This window comes from Spermophilus citellus, assembly GCF_964194105.1.
Source record: "Spermophilus citellus genome assembly, chromosome: 4".
NCBI classification, from domain to species: domain Eukaryota; kingdom Metazoa; phylum Chordata; class Mammalia; order Rodentia; family Sciuridae; genus Spermophilus; species Spermophilus citellus.
The window spans coordinates 72,401,453-72,410,462 of NC_138185.1; positions in this window are offsets into that span (position 1 = coordinate 72,401,453).

Below are 9,010 nucleotides of genomic sequence, written 5' to 3' on the forward strand. Positions count from 1 at the left end.
CTAGAAGAAAAGGAGGGAAGAAGCTAGCCAACTTCATGTTCTGCCGCTGGGAATGAAAAGAACTACAACTTTTTCCCCTTAAGATAAAATTAACACTTCAAAAACTTCATCCTTTCAGGGGCTGGGGATATAGCTCAGTTGGTAGAGTGCTCACCTTGCATGCACCAGGCTCTGGGTTCAATACCCAGCACACACACAAAAATTCATACTTCCAAAGCATATAGTTTAATAGTGTAGTATATACACAAGCTGGTACAGCTACCATCACAATCTTATTCCAAAACGTTTTTATCACCTTCTGAAACACTACAATCTCAGGCTGGGGATGTAGCTTAGTGGCAAAGCATCTGTCTTGCATTCGCAAAGCCCTGAGTTTGACCCTCAGTTCCAAAAAAGACAAAAAAAAGAAAAAAGAACCCCACCAAAACACTTCAGTCTCTTATAGTAGTTACTTCCCATTTCTCCCCCTCCCCAGGCCCTGGAAGCCACTATCAGACTTTATTTTATTTTTTTAATTTTTTTAATTTATATATGACAGCGGAATGCCTTACAATTCATATTACACATGTACAGCACAATTTTTCATATCTATGGTTATATACAAAGTATAATTCACACCAATTTGTGTCTTCATACATGTACTTTGGATAATAATGTCCTTCACATTCCACCATCATTTCTAACCCCATGCCCTCTCCCTTCCCTTTCCACCTCTTTGCCCTATCTAGAGTTCATCTATTCCTCCCATGCTCCCCCTCCCTACTGCACTAAGAATCAGCCTCATTATATCAGAGAAAACATTCAGCATTTGGTTTTTTGGGATTGGCTAACTTCACTTAGCATTATCTTCTCTAACTCCATCCATTTACCTGCAAATGCCATGATTTTATTCTTTTTTTATTGTTGAGTAATATTCCATTGTATATGTATGCCACATTTTTAAATCCGCTCATCTATTGAAGGGCATCTAGGTTGGTTCCACAGTTTAGCTATTGTGAATTGTGCTGCTATAAATATTGATATGGCTGTGTACCTGTAGTATGCTGTTTGTAAGTCCTTTGGGTATAGACTGAGGAGAGGGATAGTTTCAGACTTTATATATCTATGAATTTTTCTGCTTGGGACATTGTATATAAATGGAACCATCTAAGATGTGATCATTTGTATTTAACTTCTTTCACTTAGAATAATGTTTTCAAGGTTCATTCATGTTGTAGTATGTATCAGAATTTCATTCTTTTTCATGGATAATTAATATTCTATTATATGTGTATACTACATTTTGTTTATCCATCCATTAGTTGATGGACATCTGGGTTGTTTCCACTTTTTGGCTATTATGTATAATGCTTCTACAAACATTCATACACTAGTTTTTGTGTGAACCTATGTTTTTAATTCTCTTGGGTATATACCGAAGGATAGAATTACCAAGTAATGTGGTACCTCTGTGTTCAAACTTTTGAAGAACTGTCAAACTTTTCCAGAGTGGTTGTACCACTTTACATCTCCACCAGCAATGTATAATGGTTTCATTTCTACACCTTTTCAACATTTGTCGTTGCCTATCTTTTTGGTCATAGCCAACATAGTGGGTATGAAGTAGCATCTCATGATTTTTGCATTTCCCTAATGGCTAATAGTGTTGGTCCTCTTTTCATATGCTAAGCATAAACTTTTTGAAGAGCAATTTGATAAAACATTCAAAAAATCATTAAATACACATATAACTTGACCTGATTCCAGAATCCCAAGAAATAATTATGGGTGGCTAAGAAATTCACCTGAAAGGAATTTCATCATAATGTTATTTAAAAGTAGTTGGAAATAGAAGTTCCACTATAGACTATGGATTAAATAAATGACAGTTCATTCATAAAGTGAAGTACTATAAAATGATTTAAAATAGTGCTATAGACTAATAACATGGAAATATATAAATGAATAAAATTTACAAATGAATAAAAATGCAGACTATGAAACACTGAAATCCTAATTTATTTAAAAATGCATAAACAGGGCTGGGGATGTGTCTCAAGCGGTAGCGCACTTACCTGGCATGCGCAGGGCGCTGGGTTCCATCGTTAGCACCACATAAAAATAAAATAAAGATGTTGTGTCCACCGAAAACTAAAAAAAAAATATTAAATTCTCTCTCTCTCTCTAAAAAAAATGCATAAAAAGGCTATAAAGACATAAACCAAAGTACTGACAATGATATGGATGCAGAAAAGCAAATAGAAAATAATAAATTTAAAATTGCTCATTAATAAAAAATGTTAAACATGGACTTGCTATGTGATTCAGAATTTTACCTTTAAGTGTATACCAAAATAAATAAAAGGAGGGACTCAAACAAACATTTGTACACCCCTGTTAATAGCAGCATTACAGCAGAATACAATAGACACTTGTTTGGCAGTATGTATAGACGTGGCTGTATAATCAACGTGATCCTGCAATCTGTACACGGGGGAATAATAAGAATTCATACCCCATTTGAAACAAATGTATGATATATGATATGTCAAGATCAATGTAATGTTTTGAGCAACCAATAAATTTCTGATGTTTAAAATAAAAAAAATAGCATTATACACAATAACCAAATGGTGGGAACAAATAAAACTTCTGGTAAGAACTTCTCTGAGCCGGGCAAAGTGTTGCATGCCTGTTATCCCAGTCACTTCGGAGGCTGAGTCAGGAGGATTGCAAGTTTAAAACCAGACTCAGCAACTGCTAGGCACTAAGCAACTCAGGGACCCTGTCTCTAAATAAAATACAAAATAGGACTGGGGATGTGGCTCAGTGGTTGAGTGCCCCTGAGTCCAATCCCCACTACTGTTCCCTCCTCCCCAAAAAAGAACTTTTCGGAGATGAAAATCAAATACCAGAAAATTCACCCATTTTATGTACAAAATTCAGTAGTTTCACCACATCCATAGAGTTGTGAACTCATTACCTTAATTAATACTAGAAAATCTTCATCATTTTAAGATAAACTATGTATGTATGTATCAGTACTTCATTCTATTTATGAATGAATATTACATTGTATAGATAGATCACATTTGATTTATCTATTCATGATATCCATCTATCATGAAAAATGCTGCTATGAATATTCTTTTACAACTTTTTTTTCTGTAAGGATACATATTTGCATTTCTCTATTGTGTATTCCTAGGAATGGAGTTTCTGGATCTTGTGATATCTCTGTATCATTTGAGAAACTGCCAGACTGTTTTCCTAAGTGTCTGCACCATTTTAAAACTCCACCAATAGTGAATAAAGGTTTAGCTTTAGCTTTTTTACATTTAGGCCTTAGATGCATTTTTTTTTTTTTTTGATATGGTGTGAAGTAGGGGACCAGTTTTTTCTTTTGCATGTGGATATGCAGCCATCCTTTTACCATTTGTTGACAAGACTGTTCTTTTCTCCATGAATTATGTTTTTTTTTATTTTGAAATTTTTTTTAGTTGTTGATGAACACCATACCATTATTTTATTTATTCATTTTATATGGTGCTGAGAATTGAACCCAGTGCCTCACACATGCCAGGCAAGCACTCTACCACTGAGCCACAACCCCAGCCCTTCATGAATTATTTTGATGTTATTGGGTAAACCCAATTGATCATAAACATGAGAGTTTATTTCTGGTCTCTCAGTTCTATTCCATTCATCTGTATGTCTGTCCTATGCCTGAACCACACTTTGCTTACTGTAGTTTTGAAGCTTATCTAAGTAGTAGCATGATCCCTCCAATATTGCCCTTTGTAAAGATATTCTGACTATCTCAAGTTCTTGAATTTTCATACAAATTTTAGAATCTGCTTGTCAATTTCTGCAAAAGAAGCTGCAAGGGATTTTGATAGAAAATTTTTTTGAATCTGTAGATCTATATGGGGAGAATTGCAATCTTACCAAGATTAAGTCTCCCAATTCATAAACATGGAGGTCTTTTGATTTTTTTAATATTCTATAATTTCTCTTAACAATATTTTGTAATTTTGAAGATGTTTTGTACTTCTTTTGTTAATGGGTATGTTTTTATTTTAGTAAAATATACATAATATGAAACTTTTCATTTTAAGTGTACAATTCAATGTCATTAAGTGCATTGATATGGCTGGGCAAACATCTCCACTACCCATCTCTAGAATGTCTTCATTTCCCAACTACTATACTAACTAAAACTCCATACTAACTAAACAGTAACTTGCCACCACCCCAACCCCAGGCCCTGGCTACTATCACCATCCTTATACCACTGTCTCTGATCCCTCATATACATGGAATCACACCATATGTGCTTTTCTTTGTGTCTGGATTCTTTCACTTAGCATGACACCTCAAGGTTCATTGATGTTATAGCATGTGTCAAAGTTTCACTTCTTTTAAAGCCCAAATAACATTATATACCATATGTTGTTATCCATTCTAGGTTGACAGCTTGTTTCAACCATTTTGTTAATGAGAATAGTGCTGCTATGAAATGGGTGTATAGATATCTGTTTGAGCCTATGTTTTTAATTCTTAGGGGCAAATACTCAGAAGTAGAATTTCTGAATCATATGGCAATTCTGTGTTTAAATTTTTTTTGTAATGGATTTTTTTAAAAAATATTTTTTTAGTTATACATGGGCACAATATTTTTATTTTGTTTTTTTTTAATTTTTATGTGGTGCTGAGGATCAAATCTAGGGTCTCACATGTGAGAGACAAGAGCTCTAACGCTGAGCCACAACCCCAGCCCCAGTAATGGATATTTTTTTTTTTAAGAGAGAGAGAGAGAGAATTTTAATATTTGTTTTTTTAGTTTTTGGCGGATACAACATCTTTGTTTATATGTGGTGCTGAGGATAAAACCCGGGCCGCACGCATGCCAGGCGAGCGCGCTACTGCTTGAGCCACATCCCCAGCCCCAGTAATGGATATTTTTAACCCATTATAATCTATTTGTTTTTCTTAAATTTATTTTATTTATATATTATTATTATTATTTTGTAATCATAAAAATATTATTTTTAAAGCCAAATTTTGAGTATTTTTTTATGTAACAAATAGATATATGTTCTGTGAATCCTTCAGCATTTCCCATAATTTGTGAATTAATTCATGTTTTCAATGGAGCTAATGTGTGGTTCAGATCATGATTTTGCTGACAGCTTGGAAACTTGTTTCATTCTTTCTTCAGACCATGCAGAACATGAGTGACATAAGACCCTGGGTCATTTAGCAGTAGGACTTGGCACTTGGGTCTGCTCTTCACCTTTCACCCCACCTGTGTACTGCAGAGCACTCAGAGTTTTGTAGATGCCAAGGAGGTTTATGCCCATTACTGGTATGGGTCAGTGACCTCTTGTTAGGCCCTCTGACTCAGGTCTCTGCTGTGTATACTCCTGCCATGTGATCTTTCTTTTCCCAGACTGCACATAAAATGAGGAAGAATGGAGTTCACTCAAGAAGCTCTGGTGAATAAGCCAACGTGCAAACGGGAACAAGAGCCCTGGGACTTTCCTAAGATAAACATAGGATTTAAAAGAAAACAATATTTAGCAGAACTCAAAATTCCCACTTCCAGATTAAGAAAACAACTTGCTGTAGATAATGTAAAATAGTTAAAAGTAGCCCTAAGACTCTCTCTTTCATCATAGCACTTAGAACTGAAAAAGGTACTTAGGAACTGAAGTTAAGAAATGTGTTTAAGATTGGAAAATGCCAGTTTTTACCTCAAGGAAGAACCACTATTCCCAATCCAATGACCCATCCCAACTCTTGTTCATTCCAGTTTCCTCAATGCCTCATTTCCTGTTAAGTTGTTGTTTTCCTTAACCCTTCTGGTTTCCTTTCAATTCTATTTCTTTTCTGAGTAAATTAATTTTCAGGCCTTTGCCCTTTTGCAGTAGTGAGTCAAAGCTCAGGGCAGTTGTCAAATATTCCTCTTGTGCAGCCCAAGCCTTCTAAGGAATGACATCATGAAGTTAAGACACAGACGGATGTGATGGGGCTATTGACGCTGGGTTTGGCGTAGCCACGAGCAAAGAAATGGGCCAAAGGGGAAGAAAGTGCCAGGATGCACATTATTTCCAGAAGAGTCATCAAGGATGTAAGTGCCACTTGGATCAAGATCTTGAGTGATTGTATAGACCAGAGTATCTCACCCCAGCTAATGCCTGGGATCAGTAGACATTCTATACCAACTGCCTAAAAATTATGGCTGGGGCCATACTGACCCATTCTCTGCTTCTGCATGGCTATGAAGCTAAGATAGATATTAAATATTTGGAAAAAACCCCACTATTTTGTGACAAATTAAAATGATATGAAGTTCTATTTGCAACATGCATTAAAAAGAATTCTGGGGGCTGGGGATGTGGCTCAAGCGGTAGTGCGCTCGCCTGGCATGCGTGCGGCCCGGGTTCGATTCTCAGCACCACATACCAACAAAGATGTTGTGTTCGCCGAGAACTAGAAAATAAATATTAAAAATTCTCTCTCTCTCTCTCTCTCCTCTCTCACTCTCTCTTTAAAAAAAAAAAAATTCTGTTGGGAATGGCCATATCCAATCATCTGTGACTATGTCTATGATGGCTTTCACTTTGTGATGGGAGAGCTGGGTAATTGCACCAGAGACTATGTGGCCCATACAGCCTGAAATGTTTACTCTCTGGTCCTGTGCAGAAATCTGGCCGTTCCCTGTTCTTTTCCACAAAATCCATCAGCAAGATAAGATGAGAAAGGAGTAGAGGAAGGAAGAGCCAGGCCACAAACATCATCTCCCAGATGGGGAAATCAGGTTAGGAACAGGGTTTGGGAATTTCTGATGAGATCTGGTTTCCCCCAAGAACACTCTCAATGCAAGCAGTGGAGATGGGTATGCCAGCGGCTGTCCCTACATAACCTGAGTTGTAGTTTCTCATCCCATTAGGACACTTCCTGACAACTAGTGCATTCCTGGACCACTTTAATAAGAGTAGCTATTTCTCCCCTAGTCCTAAAAGGAGAAAAAAGTCCAAGTCCAGCTCCTTTTGAGAAAAACTTGACTGAGGGAGAATTTGGATTTAGATACAAGAAAGATCTTCTGAGGAGAAGCGTCAACATAGTCAACATACTCAGAATCAGACCTCCTCTCTAAATTCAGTTTCTGCAATAATTTTTTTTCCAGGCCCAGGCCCAGTACTGAATGCTTCAGCCCAAGGGTGGAGACAGTGTCTTCAGACATTGCAAGGGTTGTCTGTGGAAAAATGGTTCTGTAAGATCCCAGGACCAGAGCTAGTACCAGAGGGCAGAGCACTAGCAGTTTTGAGCTAACATGAGGAAGACCTTATCCACAATTTGTGCTGAGCAGAGCTGGAACAAATTGCCCTGGGGAGCAAGGAACACTCTGCTTTAATAAAAATGCTATGAGCTGGGTGCAGTGGCGCACGCTTGTAATACCAGCAGCTTGGAAGTTTGAGTCAGGAGAATCGTGAGTTCAAAGCCAGCCTCAGCAACGGTGAGGCACTAAGCAACTCAGTGAGACCCTGTCTCAAAATAAAATACAAAAATAAGGCTGGGGATGTGGCTCAGTGGTCGAGTACCCCTGAGTCCAATCCCTGGACCCCCACCCGCCCCCCAAAAAAGTAGAAATGCAATGGATAGTGGGAAATGTGTTTATATCAGAGGACATCAGGGTGCTGGGATTGTATGGGTCAGAAAACTCATGAATCAAGGGATGGAGTGACAGGATGTAGATACTGAGCACAAACTAAGAACATGGGCTTTGAAGTAAAAACTGAGCCAAGTTCAAATCATGGCTCTGTCACTTACTAGCCATTTAGCAAAGTTAGTTAGGAGAAACTTCCACTTCTATATCTATAAATGGGGACTATAGTTCTCACCAAGATACAATGAGGGCGAAATAACAGCTAGTACCAGCAAGCGGTAGCTATTACTGTTGAACATTTAATTACAAGAAATCTTCAGTGGCAGATTGCCATGTACATTGATTGAATCCAAAACATTAGAAAACTTTCTCTTTCTTTTTTTCTTTCTCAGTTTCAAAACTATTTGAGTCAGGGAATACAGGAAATTAAGAAAATAATAATAATAATAAGGTATGTCTCTTATATTATGTACCAACATTCAAGCAGATGGTGACTGTCTCATGTGTGTGCCATTCTAAAATTGGTGACCTCAGTGTGTACTTCATCTGAGCTGTTGCTCACATGGGGTTGTTAAATTTCTCCCCACAATTCAAGAGGGTTGGCAAAGAGGCCAAAATGGCAATATGGTTCAGATGATGGCTGGCAGGGATTTGTGAATCAGAGAACATCACATTAATTTGTTTTTATATTTTTCCCAAATGTTTTACAAAATCATTAATCAAGAAACCCGTTTGGCTGAAAAACAAATGTTGGTGGTGAGTAACAAGCACCAGCTTCCGTCACATTTGCCCTTTTCTGGTGGTTTCTGAAGTTCTGAACTTGCTGGCTTAACAGTTTAGCTGCTGTGAAGGGATATTTTTTTATATCAGGTTCTCCCCCCCACCAAGTTGTTTTATTGGTGCAGTATAGTTGCACATATTGATGGGAAATGTTGTCACATATTTGTACATGCACACAATATAACAATATAATTTGACCAATATCATTTCCCAGCACTTCCTTTCTCCCTGCCCATCTCCCACCCCTTGGTTCCTTTCTTCTACTGATCTCTCCCTTTGATTTTTAGAATATCCACCCCCACCTTTGTTTTTGGTTTTTCCTCTCTAGTTCCCACATATGAGAGAAAAGTATGACCTTTAATCTTCTAAGTTTGACTTATTTTGCTTAACATGATGGTCTCAAGTACCATCCATTTTCCTGTAAATGACATAATTTACAGGAAATAATTTACAGGCTGAATAAAACTCCATTGTGTATATATACCACATTTTCTTTACCCATTCATTCCTTGATGGATACCTAAGTTGATTCCATAGTTTGACTATTGTGAATTGTGCTGCTATAAACATAGATATGAA